Genomic DNA, 21,121 nt, shown 5'->3' with positions numbered 1-21,121 from the left:
CACTGAAGGGTAGTTAAACGCAATTCTCAGCCAATGCAAGTTATTTCAGGTTCCTTAGTTGCTCTTCTCGGGGAGCCCATCAGCTGTACCACGAGGAACCAAGGGGCCTGTCATGAGGCCAAAGGTGATGCAGAAGGCTGGTCCAGAGGTCACATTGACACTCAAGCAGACAGCTTGACACACATCATCTTGTCTTTCTGCTGGGTTTATCCTTCAGACCAAAATGGCCTCTTTGGCCACCTCTGGCAGCTCATGTTCCTCTGCCCCACAGAGCTCTCAGATTTGAAGCCAGGTGTGTGTGTGTAATTGCAATTAGGAAGCTTCACACCTTCCTACAACCATTTTATTCATCTAGGCAGTAGCTGTGGAGCAGTTTCATAAAGTCTAGCACTGTAGGGCTGAAATGAATGTGTTTCATGTGCATCCTCATTGCCAAGGTGAGTAGATTATTAATTATGCAAACCCAACTGTTATTTTGAGCACATGCGTGGTCCACAGCATGCCAGCTAGCCCTGGCTGGAAGCACTGTTAAAACCTGATATGAATGTGGAGAGAGGTGACTCCTGCTTAAAAGCTTGTTTTAATGCTGTAGTGAAGGTGTGCTAGAGATGGGTTCTCCTGGCTTGTTACCTTCCTACCCTGGCCCAGGGCTTCTCAGGGGTGAGAAGCCTGTCCTATGTGAAAGCCTAATGCTGGGTGATCCTAGGCTCCTACGCTCCCTCAGTCCCCTGCAGTGGCGCATTCAGTGTGTTCCCAGCATCCTGGGGGAGACGGAGGAGGTGACCAGAGTGACAAGTAGGGAGTAACAGGGTGAGCAGAGAAGTTGCCTGGTGTTGCTAGGCCCTCCATGCACCCAAACCTGAGGGAGGAAGGCATCAAAGAGCTCTGATCTCAGTTTCTGGTTGGTGCCTCACATGCTTTGTTATGCACCCAACTGAACCACCTGCTGCAAGGACTTGTTCTACCTACCTGCTGTAAGGCACTGGAGATGCTTCAAGGGGGCACCATCAATTATAAATCTGTGCAACGCCTTGTACAACTCAGATGAACTTTCCTGATGCTGTCGCAGCTGTTGCAGTATAAAACTGTCAAATAGCAACAGTAACAGCACTCTGCTCTATCACAGGAAACAGTAATGTTGCAGATTCTTGCCCAAAAATATGAGGATTAGATCATGAGCTAAGAGCTGGTTTGGCATGGGGTGGTGTGGAGCCATTCTAGCCTTCTCCAAAGTATATCTGAGGGTCAAGTCTTAACTGGCTAGTTTATGTGAGGAGCACAGCTCTTTCCATCTAAGGACGCTTATGTCACAACACACTTTTAAAATCTCCTTTAGGTTTATCCCTGTGCAGAAAGGGCTAGGCAGCAATCCGGCTCTACAACTGTTTTTCAGTAGCCTCCAGTGTTCAGTGGTTTGTTGTCTGAGCATACCTCCTTCGAAAATAGTGCTGTACTTAGTTTCAACCTTAAAGTATTTCTCTAAACTGGCCTTGTCTCTCCTTTGAGTTATTATCCTCCCCCCGAGGGACTCGTCTGTTAACATTTCAGAGCTGACATTAATGAGACTGGCCTGGACTGCCTGCCCGGGTGAGGCAGCAGAGCAGGAGCGCTTCTGCCCAGGCTTCGCATCATCTGTCCGTAGAGCCATTTGTATTGACTGATACAAAAGCCTGCCTGACTGCGCCCGGTGCTAAGTGCATAAGAAGGAAGGGCCAGGGCATGGGCAGAAGCGTTTTTTCCTGGCCCTCGTCTGTCTGTATATATTGTGGTTATGCTTTGGGGGGATGCGTGTTCAACACACAAGCTTTAATGTACTGGATGACTAAAATTAAGGACTGCTTTTTTTCGCAGCCAGGTTTCGTGTGATCAGACTAGCACAGATACATTTGCAGTCTGCTACTTTTGGCGCGAGGAGCCCTGCCTGCCCCTGGCTGTGGCAGCTCCATCATTGCCTTGCCAGGGCTATGTGCCCCGCATGCCCCCAGCTGAGCTGGCTGACCGAGGCTCTGGACCCACTGGTGTCAGCCCTGGGGACCCTGGCTTTCCTCGGCTGGCCAGAGCAGAGTTCATGTTACTAGCCAGCCTTTGTAGACAGGCCCAAGGCAACAAACCAGCACCCAGCTTCAGCATTGCCATTAACAAACCGTGGTGGGTACAGCTCTTCTGTGGGTTCAGACCTGATTTCCCAACTGCATTGCGCCATTTGGAGTTGGAACAGCTGGAGGATGGGAAGTGATGGGATGTGATCTTGCCCACTGAGGGAAGGAGGTATGCCTCTTTCACCCAAGCTCCCTTCGCTGTTTTGGGTTTTCTACGCTTTTCTGCTGAGGAGGTCTGCGTGGTGCCTGCTGCTTGCACCCACTGGGTGGAGCCGCTCCCTGCTTAATGCTGCTGCCTGCGCTTCCCGGTCCAGAAAGCTTGTGTCCAAAAATCACTAAGAAAGCAGAGACAGGGAAGGGGCAAGGCAACACTGAATGAAGAGCTGCTTCTGGTAAGCTAGGGACCGAGCTGAATACTACCAGAAAAAAAGGCTAGCAAAGGTCTCTGTATAAAAACAAGGCAGGAAACCCAGTTTCCATGAACAGCTATCGCTTAATTGGGAGTGAAAGGGCCACTTCAGCTCTGTCTTTAAAAACAAACAAGCCCGAGTCTTCCCAGATGTTGCCTTTGCAAGACCCGTGACAGCAGTGACTTAGTGCTGTAGCACGAAGGCAGAAAGGGCTCCACGGCTGTGAAAAGAGCTCGTCAAGATAGTTTAATCCAATGAGGTGAATATTTAGGGAGGAGTTAAATTTTTATTTTAGCAACAAATTAAAAAGTAAACAAAGCAAAGAAAATGAAAGCATTTTGATGGGAAATAGCTAAAAAATCTGAATATAGGGGGTTTGCTTCATTTACTTGCTTGATAACCCCCTGATTTGTCCACTTATTCTCCACTTTGTCAAAAGACTGCAGGTAATTTTTTAAAAGGTTGGCTACTTAAGAAAAATCAACTTGAATATGTTTTCTTCGTCTTTGTTGTGTCTACTACAAAAGAATGAACAAATTCAAAACATATTTCTTCTTTCCACAGTAGGGGAAGGAAGACACCCCCACGTGCATTCTGTCACAGACAGCAGCATTTAAAGGATGCTCAGGAGGTTTTTACAATTTCTTTTCTTTCTTTTCCCCTGGAGCTGCACGAAGCATCGAGAGAAGAGCCCAACAGGAGCAAATGATGCGGCAGCCCCCTCCAGCTCCATCCCATGGGGAAGGTGTCCAGCAGAGAAACACAAAAGCATGACACAGGATCCCCAGAGCCTGTTGAGCACTGCAGGATTGGTGGTAAGGAAGTTCTTCTACACCGTTGTTAAAGAAATGGCACTTCCCTTATCCCTTTCTTTGGCTGGGTAGCAGCTATGCATCTATTATGTATAGATCTCTTGGACCAGTCGTCTCTTCTTCCAGACCTTTCTGCTGAAGCAAATCTAGCCACAGGAGGGACAACAGCCCTGGGGGGAAAGCCTATCCTATTTTACTCTGGTCCTTAATGGAAGTGAGCGTCCCCTGAATTCATACCCTTCCTATACGTTCACTACTCTGCTTTGCTGAGAGACGCCTGTACCCACTGTAGGGACCTGCAGTAGATGTCTGAGAGACAGACAGGCTGATTACAGTGTGTCCGTTCCTGTGACTGTCAATGTGGAAAATCTGTCTCTGCATCAGCCCAGCCCTAATGAGATGGTTGTCCCTTTGAGGACTAGGTCAAATTTCTCTGGTCTTAAACAAGAAAGTGTGGTAAAGCTCTGTCTATCGGAGCCCGTCAACGTGGCCCAGCTGCAAAATATCTTCATGTGTCATTAAAAAGGTATAGGTATCAAAGTCTCTTAAGGTGCTATGAGTCTTCATTAACACCAGGGCATGCTCTAGATCCAAAGCAACAACTGTCTCCCCATTATTCCCCCAAACCCCCATGTTTCTGGGGTCTGCTGTGGCAGGAGCAGACATCTGGAACTAGAAAATACTTCAGCATCAGGAGTGCTGTTGCTGGATTCTTGTGTCCTAGTAATGGAAAAAATAGAGAATCCTTTTCTCTTCCTTCACCATTGCATTTTTTTTCAGTGCCCAGTGCAAGCCAGAGAGCTGTCAGTCCCCTTCTCAGTTAAGCTTCCAGCTTCCAAAATGGCCTGATCTGTTCCCTATCCCTTTTATGCTGTACAAAGTTCTGGTAACATGGGAGGAAATCCAACTCACCTACAGCTTTGATCTAAGCTATTTCAGAACAGGGAAAAAGCTAATAGCATTTCTTTAGCTGGAGCGATCAAAGTGGAGACCATGGCAAAGATCTGTTCTATGCTTCAAAAAAAAAATATTTGGTGTAACTTAGTTACACACTCTTGTACTGTGACACATTATGACTTCTGGAGGGAGATTTTCCTGAGGAGAGAAGTAGGAGGTAGACATAACTCATGAGTGGTCTTCACTGAGGGAATGAATATGTGAATGGCGTTATTCTAGCAGTAGGATGGCAGACCCCTGAGTAGACAACAACTCATAGTAATCTGTAGCTGAAGGAGGCAGAATGTGCTGAAATCAAAAGAAATGGCATATCAGGGTGCTGTGTAGGAGCTCGACTGCCCAGGACAGGGAGGGAGATGGGATTCCAGATGCTGCAGAGCAGAGAGGTAAATAGGAGATGTAGTTTCAGAGCCAAACTTGCTGTATGGACCCAGGACAGCCAATAACTCCTGTGCAGAGAGTAAGCAAAGCCCCTCCACATGACCTTCTGACAGTTAAGAGATGCATTTTTATTGTCATGGAATGCCTATGTATCGGCACCATCCTTTACCACTTGTTCAAGAAATTTAGTTTCTCATCAAGTCCTCCTTGAAATGCCTGGTGCAGGTGAGGGAGGACAGCTTGTTAAAATGCTTTTGCTGCTTAATTTCTTTCAGTGGATCCTTCCCTAAGAGCTTCTAATGAGACTGACCTTTATTAGCTAATTAGGCTCATTGAAATGGCACAATCACATTTAGTGTTTTTTTCCTTCTGTGCATATTCCAGATTAAGTTCTTGTCATTAGGCAGGTTGGAAGGGGACTTGTAACCATGTGTGGAGATCAGCAGTGCAGAGTCCACCCCACTTCCCTGCCCCAGCTGCTGAAATTGGCAGGGGAGCTGTGCCACATGCTGCCAAATAACAGTTTTGACTACACTGTGATAGTATTGACTTAATTCTGTACCTATTTTTAGTGAGTTGCATGTTTATGTATGTGCAAAACAGTTGCTATATACCAGAGACCAACCTAGAGTTTACAAATAAATTCAGCATCAACAGTGTGGTATAGCAAAACCATCCTGCTACAAGAGCAGTCCAGTCCATTAGCCTGTTCTGTACTGTCCTGTTTGAACAACAAATGGAAAAAGGTCTGAAGGTTTAACAAATATTGGAGTCTCTTTGAGTTGTCATTCTCAGTCTGGCTGCCCCAGGGGAGGCTCCAGGTTGGTTGCGGTGGGCACTGCTGCCAATTTTGGCTCTTCCAGCAGACTCCTTCCTGATTACATCCATCTCTCCCCATAGCTGGAGATGGAAGCGGTGCATGCAGCAGGGCGGTATGAAGTACTAGCAAGCTGGGAGAGAAGTAAAACCACAAGATGACCTCAGCTGTCAGTTCCTGATTTCTGCATCACCCTCTTCCACTTTGGGAGCATTAGTGGGGTAACTACTGTACCATACACCTTTACAGGGGACAAAAAAATTACAGCATCCACCAGATGAAACTGAATCCGCATCCACCTGCCAGTTTTGGAAAAGAATTCTTACAGGATTAGTCCATGTCAAGGAGAAAAGAAAAAACAAGGCAAAGTTTCTTTTTGACCATCACTGTTAACTGAAGCATTTGGGAGCTGGTATTATTGGTTTCTTAAGGATTTGTTGGTTTCCTGAAGACCTAAGCATGAATCAGGTTTATAATTTCAGCCTTGGCACTTCTTGCTGTTTGAGAAGTTTGAACTGCGTTGCAGACACTGTCACAGAAATTTGTGGCTGAGCTCCCCCTAAGGATGAATGGGAAGTATTCCTGTGCTCAAGGCTCAGTCCCAATAAATTGGTTAATGCTTTAGCCATCTACCACAGCTCTTTAGGCATGTGTTTAACTTAGGGGCATTGTAATCCTCTCGCCTTGCATACTTGACTATCTTTTTTCTACATGAGAAGAACGACTCATAACAATCAACTTTAACAGGAAAGTTTTCCAATAAAGCAAAGCTATTTAAAAGAGGAAATTACACTAATGTAAAAAAAACTTAGTAAATGGCTTGTACTTAATAGTAAGTGCCTCTGCTGTAACATATGCATTAAGTGAATATTAAGGGAATTAATGTAACTCTCCAAGGTCTCAGGTTTTTGGTTGTTTTTTTTTTTTTTTTCTTTTTTGCTTCTGTGCAAAAGCAAACTGTGTTTCATTAACATTTTAAATGTGTAGAATTTCCATACTGCTTCAATCTCTTCTTATTATCTTGTGTGGTCTGGGCTAGATATGGTGCTGCTTCATCAGCCTACCTTCCCCCCGAGCTGATCTTGAGCTGCAGGACTGGCAGCATCCCCTTGGAAGGGGGATGTCAGAGGAAGTCACTGCCAGTTTGCAGCTTCCGCCCACATATGGCTCCAGAACCTCTTTACTGGTCTCTCCTATTTAGGGCGTTTCCTGTGTTGCTGGCAGACTGCGTGCTGCGTTTGTCCACTGATGGTAAGTCAGATTTATATTTATATGTATTACTGTAGCAGAGAAATTAATAAATGCAGCTCCCAATCTGCTTTCTCGAGGACTTTTGGATTGTTAACGCCCTCCCTCTTTCTGCTGTGTCCGCTCCTTACGTCCAGAGCAATGTGGCAAGTAGGATAAGGAGAGAGTGGCTGAGCTTTGTATCGGCTAATGACAGGCAGCAGAAAATCCAGGGTATTCCGGTGGCATGGCTTATAGCATAGTTAAATTACTGCAAGTAACCCTGGTAGTGTGCAGTTAGTGCAACAGTTACTAGAAAGTTTCCATGAAATTTCTTTATTAGACTGATTGCTATGATTTCCCCCGGACTAGAGGCAATTATGGAAGCCTTCCTAGGGAATTCCTTGTTTAGCAGCTCTACTTTTTGAAAAGGCAACAAAAAACCTTGTGTTCATAGAAGAGGGCTGAAAGCATCACAAGTCTGACAATAAATGCAGACCTATTCATGACATGATCCAGTAACTGTAGAAATGACAGACTTCCAAAAAACCCTGGCAAAGTTCTCCACCCCTAGATGGGGGAACTATAGCGTTTGCCAGAGCCAGTGGCTAATGCAGGTTCCTGGCAGGCTGAACCATGGCGAGCAGCTTGAGAGCATTTTACTTACTGCTGGCTAAACCAGGGAATGGTTTCACATTTGCATGTCCCCCCCAGGAACAGAGAGGGATGGATTAAGGCACAGGCACCGTACTCTAGTGACCCCGTCCCCATTCTGGGAGTGAAATTATTTGCTCTGAATTAAACCAGCTCAGAGACACACATGCCTGGTTCTGCTGGACCAGCAGCTGCCACAGCTCCGTCGCAGGGTCTCCTGGGCGCACGGCATCGGCTCACTCCTGACTGATGTGCTGTCACTTGGGAGCCCTCAAAAATGTTTAGAACATAGGTTGTTTTTATCCTCTCTTCAGAATTAGTATGGAATTCCTTTATGCAAGAGTTTAAGCTGTGATATGAACTCATTACCTACTGGCCACCTTTACACTTAACTGAGAAGTGGAAGACACCATCAATAAGATGACCTGAAAGATTTTTCTATGAGGCCAAGAAAATTGATGGAAACGGTGCTTTCTCAAAATATGGGGACAATGGCGTAGGCTGTCTATCAATTTATGCTCTACGGTCATTGTAATTCAAACTGACCACTGTAGCAAGAAGTCATTGCCCTGTGACTCAAATAGATATAAATTTTTTTATGTTCTCTTGGTAACAAACACTCTGCTGTGGCTATAAAGGTCAGAAGATGATCGTGATCTACAGAATAAGTTATTAACTGTTCCACAGCTCATGTTGCTGTTGCTTATTTGTGTCACCAAAATCTTAAAGCTCTTTCCTGAATTTGGTCACTCAGCGTAACTTCTTAATAAAGATATGAGAAGGCAATTAGAGATGCCGTTCACCACAGTTCATGGGTACAACTCATCTTTTTATTACTAGCAAGTATCCTGTTTACATGGAATTTTCCTAAGCAATGTCGACAATGACAGCCACTACTGATTTCTTTTATGTAAGCTAGGTCACCCACAGTGTTGTCCCATTGACTTCACTGCTTCAGCAAAGCTCCTGGTAGGAACAGGGATGATCCCCTATGAATCTGCACTATTAGTATTTCTCCTGCATGGAAAATTCTCTGTGAGGATTTTCTGTGATCCACCACTACCAGACTATTGCTAAATATTGTCTGGGTAAGGAGGAGGTGGAGTGGAGAATCAGGTTAAGGGACACTTGTAAGAAAAACTGACAGGACTTCTGTTGGGATTTGTATTGCTCGTGTTGTTACTGCAGTAACTCCCACTTGAATGTACATAGATTTTGGAGGTGATAGCCTTTATTCTTGCTCCCTTCCTCGTTGCTCCTTCACAAAGTCTGTTTGCACTGAGCCCCAAAATAGATATAGCTACTGCCTGCAGGGTGTCAGCAGAGCTTTTGCAGCTTCTTGTAGACAGAGCAAGATGTGCATGTGGCTCCATCTGAACATAGGTCCCAGAATGCAAACTGAGCTCTGCAGAGATCTTAAACTTCACACTAACATTCCTCTTCCCAACCTTTCTGTTTTACTCTCATTTCTTTTGTATAATTATTCCTTTGCTATTTCATCTAGTTTATATGAGTGTTACTGATTTTGCTCTTATCTTAAATATCCTTAGACTTTGGACTTCAGTTAGTACTTCAGCTTCTGTCTTTTACATTCATAATCTTTCTGGATCCATTCTGAAAACTGTATTTCAAGATTATTTGTTGAAGAGGTGGTGGAGGGTGACTACCAGAGATTCTACGTAAAACAATCACAGTATTTGCCCACTGTTTGGATAGATGCTGTAGAAAACCCCAGGGATTTGTTCTGGGAAGTTGTGAGCAGCCATTTCCAAGACATATAGTCATACGGGTTTGATCTGCCTGAAATTTGTTTGAAACTCATTTGGAATCTGGACTGGTTTTGAGGTCAAGCTATAAATCAGCCACTCAATAGTTCAGTAAAGTGTTGAAAGAGCACTTCAGCAATCTGAGGCAAAATATGGAGCTTTGAAATAACTGATAAAACCTATGATGTCTTTGGGTTTTGTTACTGTAGTAATGATGTAGGTTGTCTATGCAAAGAGGTCTGGGCTCCCTTGGGGGTCAAGATCTAGGTCTTGAATTTTGGTTTCACCTAGAGGAAAACCTGAAATTCTCCATCCTGAGATGTCACGTTAGTATCTGGCACGTGTTTTCCCAAGTCTGATATTGTTTAATTAGGATGATTTAGTATTGGATACCTGTCTGCAGTATTTGGCTATGACTTCAGTTGCGCTATCTCGTGCAATGAAGACGGGCGCAGGACTGGCCAGTGCACAGTGCTGCTGCAGCTGCGAGCCATCACCATGGGGCTCACCCTTTCATTGCAGGACAGCTGGGCCACCACAGTCCTTTTTGGCAGCGCATTAGGGAGTGATGCCAGCACCGGGGCTGCCTTTACAGCAACTCAGAGCCAGCGGGCTGGAGCTGCCTGCCAGCACGGGGCTGAGAGGGAAAAGTTCCCTTTGTCCTTCGTCATCTTTTCCACCCTGCAAAGAAAATCTGGCCCTAAAAGCCAAGGGCATTTGATGTGCCAGCGGTGGCAGCAGAACTGAAGACTGGACAGGCCCCTTGGGATAGGCTAAAGCAGATAAGCTGTCTGTTGTCAGACATATAAAGGGGCATTAAAATCCCTCCTTCATCCCATTTGCCACCACCAGCTGGGATAACACAGAAACAAAACTAAAAAAGGACTGTGAATCATTTTAATTAGGGCACTAATGCTCAATAGAAATGTAATGCAGAATAAATTATCTTTAGGTCACCTCTTAGGAGAGCTCACAGTTCCCTGAACTGGAAAAGGATGGCGGGACCTTTTTTTTCCTCCATACGCTGCTTTGCCCTGCAGTCCCAAAGAGCAGTTACCTTCTCCCAGCTCTGTGGGAGCAGGCTCTGCCCTCTTTCCAGCACTGGCAACGGCAGTGACAGCTCTTAAATATTCAAGCTCTTAACTAAACAAGTTCAGCAGGGGGATGCAGGGAACCAGTATGAGGTCAGCACATGCCTGCTCTGCCCATCTCTGCTCTGCTGTTTCATCCTGCATGTTGCCTCACTCTCAGATGATGACTTCTTATGTCTGCAGTGAACTTGCTTCAGAACGGACCCCACCAGCTTTGTCCCTCTGGCCAGCACTGCCTTCAGCTTTATGGACCTCTTCCAGGGTGGTTTTGTTATTCAGATGATTCTCTGAAGGGAGAGCCATCACTTTACAAATTCATGTCTCCCTCCTCTTCTTTTGTTCTGGATGGGCGTATGTATATATGTGTATGCGTATATATATACACATGTATACAGATTCACAGAATGGTAGGGGTTGGAAGGGACCTTCGGAGATCAGCTAGTCCAACCCCCCTGCCAAAGGAGGTTCACCTACAGCAGGTTGCGCAGGAATGCATCCAGGTGGGCTTTGAATATCTCCAGAGAAGGAGACTCCACAACTTCTCTGGGCAGCCTGTTCCAGTGCTCTGTCACTCTCACAGTAAAGAAGTTTTTCCTCATGTTGAGATGGAATTTCCTGTGTTCCAGCTTGTGCGTGTTGCCCCTTGTCCATTCACTGGGCACCACTGAAAAGAGTCTGGCCCCATCCTCTTGCTACCCGCCCTTTAGATATTGATAAGCATTGATAAGATCCCCTCTCAGTCTTCTCTTCTCCGGGCTAAACAGACCCAGGTTAGCAGCCTTTACTCATAAGAGAGATGCTCCAGTCCCTTGACCATCTTTGTAGCCCTCTGTTGGACTCTCTCCAGTAGTTCCTTGTCTTTCTTGAACTGCGGAGCCCAGAACTGGACACAGTACTCCAGATGTGGCCTCACCAGGGCAGAGTAGAGGGGAAGGATGACCTCACTCAACCTGCTGGCCACCCTCTATTTAAGGCACCCCAGGATTCCATTGGCCTTCTTGGCCACAAGGGCACATTGCTCTTCATGGTCAACTTGTCCACCAAGACTTTGAGGTCTCTCTCTGCAGAACTGCTTTCCAGCACACCAACCCCTAACCTGTACTGATGCATGGGGTTATTCCTCTCTAGGTGCAGGACCCTACATTTGCTCTTGTTGAACTTCATTAGGTTCCTCTCTGCCCAACTCTCTAGCTTGCCCAGGTCTCCCTGAATGGGGGCACAGCCTTCTGGTGTGTCAGCCACTCCTCCCAGTTTTGTATCATCAGTAAACTTGCTAAGGGTACACTCTGTCCCCTCATCCAGGTCATTGGTGTGTTGCGGCCAGGTAGAGGGGAGCAAGCACACCGATACGATGTATGTTAGCATTAATCTCCGCTAAGCTCCGTTTATTGCTAACACTCGGGTTACATATATAGTCATTCATATCTTGTACACGCGATCACGCATTGTTTGATTGGCTGTCTCGCTTTGTGCATGCGGCGAGCACGCAGGGTTATTTCACCCATGATTGGTTAACATTAGCATATTGTTTAATCTTGCTCAAGCGTTATTTTTCTTGCTGACACCTGTTCTTGTTTTACTCTTTCTGCCAACTTTCCTGTTATCTAGTCTCAAGGTTAAGGCGTCCTTCACAATTTGCTATACACACGGTCTATTTTCCAAGGACTAGCTCCCACATCGGTGAATATGTTGAACAAGACTGGGCTCAGTACTGACCCCTGGGGAACACTGTTAGGCCTCCAACTAGACTCTGCACCGCTAACCACAACCCTGTGAGCTCTGCCATTCAGCCAGTTCTCAGTCCACCTCACTGTCCACTCATCTAACCCACACTTCCTAAGCTTACCTATGAGAACGTTATGGGAGACATATACATATGCATATATGTATATTTGCCCTCTTCAGGGACCGCCAAGGGCAGCATCATCACTGTTTCAGGTGGAGCTTCCTGCAGGCTAGTAAGTCCTGGCTGTGTTTGCTCCTTGTGTTGATGAACTACAGCAGGCTTCACTGGCTACGGACACTGTTTATATCACAATGGTTTGAGCAAGGGTGAAAAAAAACCCCACATTTTCCTAGTCTTCACCAATAAGGATTAATGTGCTCTGGTAAGATGATGGGGGAAACTGGAATGCTAAAGAGTACTAAAGAACAGTAAATTCACCAATAAATATTTAAAAGGGGATGGTGAAATAGATGTTGTTTTTCTCAGAAGAAAAATAAATCTTTGCAGCAAAGGATAGAATGGGGGAGAGGGAAGAAAGAAGAAAGAATGCATTTTTGTTCTGTATAATTTGGGACCTTTGAAAGAAGGACAGTATTTCCTACTGTGATATGTAGACACTGGCAGATAATGACTTGAATGCTTTAATTAACTGTGCTGAATGTCCCTTCCATTATTTAGATCTTGGATTGTATATGCATTTTTTTGTGTCTGCTTTAAGGCCCAAAGAGAAATGCCAGACCCTGCGAGATCTGTTCATTTGCTGAATGGCGTTATCTCATTCCACACTTATGACTGTAGGGATGTGTTTTGCGTAAATGGAGAACAGATTTTGTACTCTTCAAAAGTCCTCTCTGTTTGTTTCAGTGTCTTGGCCAAAGGTGTTTAAGTTAATGATGCACACAAATCATCTTATGGCTGTCATGGCTTTACATGACAGATAGAAGGAAAAAGTGACAGGAGCGTGTTTTATCCAGTAGCATACCATTTTACTTGAAATACACAGCTCTAGAAGGTTTGTTGAGAATAACTGTGACATGTTTTTCCCAGTTAGCATGTGTGTATGCAGACTGGCACTTTGATCGTTTTTTGTTCTTGGGTTGGTGTCATTCACTCAAACTCCATACACAAATGTGTTGACTCTTCTTTGTCATGTAATCTTTATATTTGCTTACACTTATGGAAAATAGGTTTTGAGCATATACATACCTATTCAGTTTTCCACTTGCTGGAGATGGAGGTCGTGTTATGCACTCAGTTTGAACTCTCTTTGCCAAGGCAAATGTCAGCATAACACGAAAGATGATGGAGAATCAGATAGTAAAACCTTTTTGTATTAAACAGCTTCTGTCAAGTCATTTTATTACCCTGTCACCCGTACACAGCCCACCCCACAGCTGCAGCATGTGATCTGCTTGCTGTCCTTAGAATTGGTACAACTTCTCCCACATGCTTTTAGCTCCATAGGTCAGTCAGTCCTCACCACCAGCACCTCACCTCATGAGACCTACCTATGCTTTGTGACAGACACAACATTTTTACCAAAAGGGTTGGTGTTTCTTCCAGATCACTGTACACGCTTATATGTACGCACTCCAAAACCATCCTTCCCTTTTGCCCGCAAACTGCTAACTTTGATCATGCTGGCACAGAGGGTTGTGACCCGCCCAAGAATTTCTCTTCTGTGTTGTCAATAGTGCACGAAACTAAACTCCTAAAATTTTGCTTTTTGACTTATCATTTAAAATAAAACCTCAAGTTGACAGTACTATTGTCATTTCAGGAGTGTAGGGTCTATTTTTTTAATTCCCAAGTGCCATTACCCGTCCCTTTCTGAATGTCGTATTTTTGTGTCATCTGAAAACACGTTTCTTCAGTAATTTGTTAAAGATCTTCAAATTTGACTGTATCTGATGAAAGCAAATGGCAGGATAACCGTTCCAAATTTCCATTATTTGCTATTTTCTGAGTTACTAATTATAAAATCATAGACAGCAGGATGAGCGTGGAGGACACTGGGTGGATTTGGAGACCTCCAAGGCTACTGCTGGGATCAAGGATTTAAAACCTGGCATGGTGTCAAAGAAGATGAAAATGCCTGCAGGCCTTCAGAAAGGAGAAGGACGTGGGAGGTAAGTGACTATTTTGAAAGAGGGCAGCAGTGATGACTGTTCTGGGAGAGACCACAGAGGACCGGGAGGGTTTGACCACAAAACATGCAAAACTGCATTCTACAGAGAGCGCTCTGCCTTAGCAAGTGTTTGCACCAGGGAGGGAAAAAAAGCATGTTTCTCCACCAATTCGGATTGAACTGAGCTTTCCTTTCAAAGCCTGCACTAGACATACACGCAAACCATCTCCAGTACTTCATAACACTATACAGTGCCCATGGGGAACACATTCAGTTCAACTTAAATAATTTTCTGAGTGAACAGACAGCTGGGGCCCCGTATTGCTCTGAGTAATATGTTGCTGGGCTTAGTGTAGGATGAGGGTTGTGTCCAGGGACTTCTTGGTGGATAAGGAGGGTTTTTTCCCCCTGCATATTTGTTTTCTCTTTTGCACAGCAGCGCAGGACTAGCAGTGCAGGCATGAGCCCTGGGTTGTTTCAGCATAAGACCACGAATACCCAGTGCATGTCCATGTTCTATACTTAGCTCCAGGGAAGCAGCCAGGTAATTTGAGGCTCTTAGTAAATATACAGTAAGGAGATAAACTTCCTCCTGCAGCTCTTTAGCTTTCATACAAGAGGATGTCTTGCAGCGGGATGACAATCTGATAGTAATCCTTCATCAGAGAGGAGTGACGGAGAGAATCATGATCTGCACGGTGAGAGTTGTGGCTGTTAATTACCAGAGCAGGTGAGATGACAATCTCGTAGCCTCATTGCACCTGGTGTCCTCTTGTCTGCCTTTCTGTAGCTGCCACTGGTATTTCTTCAGCTTGGTTTCAAGTAAGTACACTGTGCAATGTGACTGAGATAGTGCAATTACTCCCATTACTAATGCATGAGGATAATTAAATCCAGAGGGCTAATTTGCTGTTTTGCAAGCTTTTTATCATCTGAGTGGAAAAATGGGATTCCTGGGCAAAGCTCACTCGCATAGTAGAGGCCAAGTCGTGCACAGAACTTGATTTTAGTGTTTCAGTGCTTAGTTCTTAGGTGCCCTGATGCCCAGTGAAATGAACAGCCTGGCTAAGTGGATATTTAGGTGCCTAATTAGAACTACAAAAGCTGCCATACAGAGTCAGAGACTCTCTGAGATGGTCAGCAGCAAATGCCAAGAGAGGAGCAGGAGCCACATGTTTAATTTTAAATGATGGGGGCACCTCCCTTCATTCATGCTACTCATCCAAGCCATCAGTTAACCTAAGTGCCTGGCCCAGCTGTTATCCATAATATTTACTGGGTAAGTGAAATCCTCCTTCTCCGAGATTTAGACTAGGGATTTGCTGGTATGTCCAGGAGTGACAGAAACACACCACAACCAACCCCTTTGAAATACTTTGCCACTCTTTCTCCCTCCCTCTCTCTTCATTATTACAGCAGTGGCAGTTTATACCACCCCACTGTCCCCTTCCTGCAGCTATAGTCTGTGCTAGCTCTGGGTTGTCATAATTCCTATGGGATCCCAGTTAGCAGATACAGCTACTAGAAGAGCAACGCCTTATCTGCAAATCCCTGTAGGACTGAAATATTGAGTTATTCAGTGCTGTCAGGACTTGAGTATATTTGGGCAGGCCCAGAGGCAGAAACTTAAGCAACCAGAGAGCTTTACTGATGGGATCTTAGGTGTCATGGGGATTCAGCCAGCTCCAAAGTTAGGCAACAGCTGAAAAGGGGGCTCTGAGGATTTGCATTTTGAATGAAGGAAAAATGCCTCTGTAGATTTAGCCTGCATAACTATGCAGGATGGGAGGCAATGGGGAGCCAGTATTATATTCTATTAATTGAGCAAAGTGAAGCCTAAAATTCCCCTCAGTGCTCTTCTTCTGTCTGTCAGCGTTCTCGTTCAATAGCTGAAGACTGTTTAGTTTAGAAATGCATGTGACAAAGTCCTCCAAGATGCACCGTGGGTAGCATTCCTCACCTGGACCTGAGAGAACTGCCTGATGGAAATGAACAGGACTTCGTATCACAGCCCTCTATGACTCTGGGTCTGGATACAAAGTAAGCATTACATGTAGCTGAAATAGATAAATCTGCTGCAAATCGATCCCACTTCACAGAAACTTAGTTGCTTTCCTTTATTCCTGTGTTTTTCAATGAAACACAGGAATAAAAGAAATGAAATGTTACTGGGATCAGCGAGTAGTGGGAGGAGCAACCAATGGTCATTGGAGGATGGCAAAAAACATATCTGTAAAAGACTAATTTTTATGATACATTTGGAGTATCCCCAGTTGGCTGAGGTCCAAAATTTAGATTTCAGTAATTTTCTTACGAAAAGGGAGCTAAAGCAGAAAAAATACCTGGTAGTTCCCATTAGAGATACCCATAATCAGGGCTGCAACAAGGTCTCTCGCTGATTTGGACAACGCTTGGCTTTTCTGTGGTAAAGGAATAATGTATCCAGCTGATTTATCTGGCAGAGGTGCAAAGACAGGCAGAGCAGGATGAGTAGCTGGCGAGGTCAAGGGGAGCTTCTTTCGTCTTGGTGTACTGCTGCCTGGGAAGTCATCCTGCCACTGGACCGGTGCCCCCCCCGGCTGCTGTGAGCTTTGAGGATCTCTCTGTCTTCCATGTATGTTGCCCTGGGCAAATGCCCGACTTGACCTTCATCTAAGGTCAGCCTTTGGGACTTCTGACCACTTGTTGCCCAGCTGAGCTATTTCACACACCAGATTTTTGGAGAGGTGCTGCTTCTGTTAGTCGTGTCCTGCCTACGCACTGATGTTGGGAACCTAAAAACAGAAGGGCCCACCTTCACCTTTTAGACAAGATATTTCTCCGTCAGGTTTGCTAGCAGGGATAAAAAAGCCAGCGATGGTGGAAACCGAGCCAGCAGGTTTCACTGCCCACACTGACAACAGTGCCATAATAAGCTGATACCAACAGGGGCCAGCAACCCTCTTCTATACAAATGTACGCACAGTTTCCATTTCAGTCCTTAAAGGTGAGCTCTCTGAGAGTGAGGATTTTCACCTTGTCATTACTGCACACCATACACATTTGTACTGAAGATCTGCAGTTCTTCTGTGTTGCTTTTTTTGTAGTTACGAAGTGTCAGAGGTTACTGTGCCCAAGTGGAGATGCTCTTCCAAGTTGGAAACTAGGAAAACTAGGACAATGACCCTCTGGCATGCTGCTAGTAATGAACTGTATTTGAAAAACTGCACATAATTCTCATAACAACCTTTTCATTCTGGCATTTATTATCATCTGAAAGTGGCTGGGGTTGGTGAAGCACAGAGGGTGTAGTCCATGCATCCAAGATGAGGTTGGTGCTGGAAGGACACCACTGGTGATGCTCAGTGCAGTACTCCCTTGCTATTGAACACCGAAAGAGGGGCCTCTAATTGTCAGAAATGGGAAATAATGGCTGAAGATTGTCAGAGCAGGTGGAAGCTATATAAACAGATCAGAAAAAGACTGAAGGCTGAGAGAAGACTGAAAACTGAACACAGATCCCTTTGTGATAGCTTTAGATTGAAATCTTTCACCTGAAAGATTTCTGGTAAATTCCAGAAATTTTGTGTGTGTTAATTTACACTCTTCCATGGAGTAAGCCAAAACTAATGCCCAGAAACAGCATGCAACCAAACCCAAACTTTTGGGGTTTGCTTTCCAAGGTAAAAATAATAATTATTTTATCTTTGTATCTTTCCATCTACATCAATCAGTAGTTAGATTTTTTTTTTTTTTTTTTCAGAAACAGTGTTACTAGTCTGCATATTCCAGAAATTTGATTGGAAAAGCCTTAAGGATAAATAAATGGAAAACACTGTGTGCTACCTACTTGGCCAGCAGGTACAGCTTTAATTAATAATGATGTATCTCTGCAGATCAAGAATAAAAATACAGTCCCTACCATCAGTCCTTACATTAAATTTTCAAATCATCCGTTCAATATTAACTAAATATAGTTACAGTAAAATAAAGAAGCAGCATTTGTTTGTTTATACTCCTTCAGCTATGCAGGACATTATTCTGTGTGTTACATCAAAGATTTCCTTTCAAATTCACCTGTTTGAAAGGCAGAGTTTCTCCTGACTCTGCAAGTCAGCAGAGAAAGTGGCTGTATTTTATCAAATTCAGCTGCACTTTTCTTGCTGAAGCATGTTCAAAAGCCAAGAGATCTATTTTTGTGATTCATTGCAGTCCATTCTGCTGCTGTTCCGTTGAAGGAAGCTATTTTTGTAATTATTCAGTAGCAAATTTATCAATTTAGTTAGTAGTGAAAAAGTTCCAGGCATCTCTGTGATGAAGGTTGATAAATGGATCCAGAAGATGACCGTTCCTCTACAAAAGGGAGCGAGCTGGCCTGGGAGAGGCTTGCATACAGCTCTGAACTAGCATCACAAAAAAGAAAAGCTCTGCTTTGAAGCAAGAGAAAGACAAAGACCGTCTTCTGCATACGTTGAGGCTTTTGCATGTAAGTTCTTTCGCATTTTATTAATCAACCTATTGTATTTGTTATGAGAGAGGTCTTGAAAAGGCTGTCAAAATATTAGTCTGGTGGTTTTAGCCAGTTCAAAGACAAAAATAGGGGCAAGGCTGAAAAATGTCTAAGAATATCCCTTCTGGCTGTTTGAGGGACATGAAACATTTCATTGTTTTTAAAACATAGGAAATTTGCCTCTCATCAAATGTAACTATGGTGACTATTACAGCAAAACCTAACCAGCATCCTCATGACTGGTCTGTGACCCTGTCTCCCTTGTGAGCTGAACAGCAATGCCCCCATTCCTGGAACAACAATGTCCCCCTTCCAGGAAGGTGGACACCAGTGACCACACCAGTTCTCAAGCCCAGGAGCAAGCAATTAGTTGTCATTGTATTTGGCATATAAGAAACCTTCCTCCTAGAGCTGCTAAAAAAAAAAAAACCAAACAAAACAACAGAAAACGGGAGAAAATATGTGGATGCATTCACCTTTTGAGATGATGTGTTCTACATTGCTCCAGGCATCCCAGTGACCAAGGACAGCTGCACTCTCCACACCCAGTAGGTTAGAGCCCTGCCAGGACTTCCAGGGGTAAGAGAATACAGCCGGCGAGGTTGCCCTAAGGATGGTGATAACTGGGCCTTGCTGGGAGGGTGACCTTGCTCTGGGATGGGATAGGTCAGGGCACAGAGGTGGGGCTACAGCCTGGGGCACACTGGCAGCACTGGATGGCAGTGTTACACAAGTTCAACCAGCTTTTCTTTATTCCAGGTTTGGGAGTAAAGACAAAGTATGCCATGCCTCTGACCGGAAATGTGTGTTTTTCAGAAGGGGCATCTGTAAGTCTTGTTGTGATATATCCATTGCTCTTCTGACCAGATTCCTTTCATTTCTTTCTTCCATCCTGGCTCTTTTCTTTGGGGGGCTACTTTCCCATGCTTTCTTTCCTCCCAGCTCTCTTTCTCTTTTTCTCAGTGTGTACTTGAGTGTTTCACATGCTTCTTCTGAGCTGACTCGGCACTGGAAAGGTCACAGAGGTAATGAGCAAGCTTTGCCACTGCAGTGTATAAAACCCTGACAATCATAAACCCACCAAAACCAGTCTCTCCTCCTCCTTCCAGTTCTTTAGCTTTAGGCAGAAAGGACCGGGCAGGAGGGGGAGAGTGCATTGGCACCCACCCAGTTTATGTGCATTTAACATTAAGCCTGCTAGAACAAAATATACTGCAGGGAAAACACAGGATTTGTGCAGCTGACAGTTTGCTCCTGTTATGGAATTTGCCTGTCACTGGTAATGGCACAAAGTAGTGATTCCAGGGATGATACTAAGCCAGAGCAGCGTGAGTGTAATCCCGGTACCAATATACGCACCAGCACTGTTGTTCCAGAGACGTGTGGAACATACCTCTGGCAGGGAGATTGGCAAGGTGAATAAAGCAGCTGAATAGGTATTGTTGTGGCTTTGTTCCACCTGCTTGGATCCTGAGCTGGGATTTTTCTTCTTCTTTTCATCCCATTTCTCATTGTAATACCAGGGTCACACTTTAATACAGCAAATATAATTACAGTGCAGTTACACTGTGTGACTCTGTTTCATGATACCTATAATTACCATTCATTCATGTAGCTAGGAGGTTAGTTAATTCAATGAACGCATTACTTATCAGTCTACTTTCTGAGTTACTGTCTCACATTTTAATTGCAATGGTACTTTTTGCATATATATCTGAGAGTTCACCGTATGATAGTAATGTCTATTTTGTTAAGCTTATGATTCAGTTCAGCCTGTTTACAAGTATATAGTACTTGTTTGTGTGGCAGTAGTATGTCAGGTCAATTAAAAAAGTTAAATCAATATCCAGGCTGGTAATGCACAACTATCAGTCCTACCTGAAATCCCTGCCCTGCTGAAATATGCATGTACACCAAAGAGTTTAAGAAGTGTAGTGGGATTGACTTTTGGGTTTTTTAGCCTCCCTGTTTTATGTGTGGTGCTTTAGAGGTGATCCAGAGCTGACTACATTTCAAATGACTGGCAAAGCTCACGATGTACGTCAAATCCTTGGGATCAGGAGAAAAGCTATGAAAGGGCATGGCTGTCCTCCTTCCCACCCCCTCCATAGAGCTGTGGGTATCCTTCTGCTGGATTTAGCAGAGCTTGGCTTCCACTCGGGGATTATGGCTTTGCATTCCCAATGGTGACATTAGTTTGATGTAACTTTTTTTTTGTTTTAAATAAAAAGGTTTTTCCCATTTTAGTAGCTTATGAGGATCAGTCACACTTCAAAGGGCTCCCAGTCTGAAGTCCCATGGCCATTTGATGTTCGAAGGTGGCAGGAGGCAGCTCCCTGCTTCCTTCCTTCCCCTCCTCTCCTGCCTTTGTTCTTTATCCCCAGATCAAGTTGGAAGCAGCAGCAGCAGCTCAGCCAGCAGTGAATGTTTGCCATACATTGCTGAAGAGCTTCTTCAGCCAGCCTGGAGCCACTGCAGCATGGCCAGGCCAACAAGCCTCTTCCTCTAATGCTTTTCATCTGCCTGACTACCTTTCCTCATGCCAGAACCTCCTTCCAAAGCCC

The sequence above is a fragment of the Vanellus vanellus genome, assembly GCF_965231255.1.
Source record: "Vanellus vanellus genome assembly, chromosome: 6".
NCBI classification, from domain to species: Eukaryota; Metazoa; Chordata; class Aves; order Charadriiformes; family Charadriidae; genus Vanellus; species Vanellus vanellus.
This window is presented reverse-complemented; position numbering follows the sequence as displayed.